The sequence below is a fragment of the Bidens hawaiensis genome, unplaced genomic scaffold (genome assembly GCF_021521415.1).
Source record: "Bidens hawaiensis isolate Kalapana, Puna unplaced genomic scaffold, B.hawaiensis_p1.1 tig00047015_1, whole genome shotgun sequence".
Classification (NCBI taxonomy): Eukaryota; Viridiplantae; Streptophyta; class Magnoliopsida; order Asterales; family Asteraceae; genus Bidens; species Bidens hawaiensis.
In genome coordinates this window covers 44115-45337 of record NW_027498412.1, presented here as the reverse complement: position 1 = coordinate 45337, position 1223 = coordinate 44115, and positions in this window count along the sequence as shown.

Here is a 1223-nt window from a genome sequence, read left to right as displayed (position 1 = left end):
ATTTTGACTCATTTTCAGTGGCTTTGGAAATAAAACATGCACCTCCTCTTGAAATAGCTTCTTTCATATTCAATTCATACAAGTTACTATTTCTTCGTGCCATCATCATAATCATTTCAGGTGGAATTACAAACTCAGGTTTTAAAATGAGACAGTGTGAATCATCAAAACTGACTTTGTAACCCTTATCACACATTTGTGATATACTCAGCAGATTATACTGAAGACCTTCAACATGAAATACATTATCAAATGAGACTTTCCCACTTGTTAAGATTCCTTTTCCAACAATCTTTCCACTATTCTCATCACTCCCAAAAGCTATTGGACCTTCATACTTTTCTTTATAATTGACAAGAGATCTCTTGTCACAAGTCATGTGCCTAGAACAACCACTATCCATATACCATATGTCATTTAGAGGAGTGGACTGTTCCTGCACATACAAAGAAAGTTTGATTAGTTGAGTGATGAAGTGCAAGCCTTATCAACTTGTAGCTCATCAGATTCAGTTTCAGACACAGCTTGGGAAGTGAGTGTTATTGGTTCAGGATCTTCATGAGTCAATTCTAAGTTCTCTGAATTATCAGTTTCATAACCACACTCTCTTGGAGTTTTAACAAGTGAGGTTGGACACTGGTATTCAGCTGAGTCAGTGGCATACTCCTTTATCACATAGTCCTTCTTCTCAGAGTAGTCTCTCACATCAGCAACTTGCTCAACCTTACTCTCAGTCTTAGGTTTCCAAAGGAAATCATGTGGTTCATATCCATGCTTTAGTAGAAACTTCTCATCACCAGTGAGTTCTGTTGGTTTCTTTTTAGAATATGCACATTTTCTTCTTGTCTTCTCACTGCTTGATGATCCTTGAGAACTATCAGATTTGACTAATTGAGTATCTTGTTTGATTCTCAAAGGCTGATAGTTCTTTTTGGTCAATTTCTCATGCTTCTTAGGAGATTTACTTCTTCTTGCTAATTCAGCTACTTGCTTCTTTGTTGTTACTTCAGCTTTCTTCTCAATCATTGTCTCATTTGCAGATTTCTTTTCTTCTCTGTTCATGGTTTCATTTCCACACACCTTTCCTTTTCCCAGATATACATCATACTTCTGTTTGTACAGTACAAAGTCTTGGCCATACTTTGTTCCATATGGGACATGAAATGGTTGAAATTTCAATCTCTCATTGCATGAGTCTGTGTGATGACCATATTCATCAACCT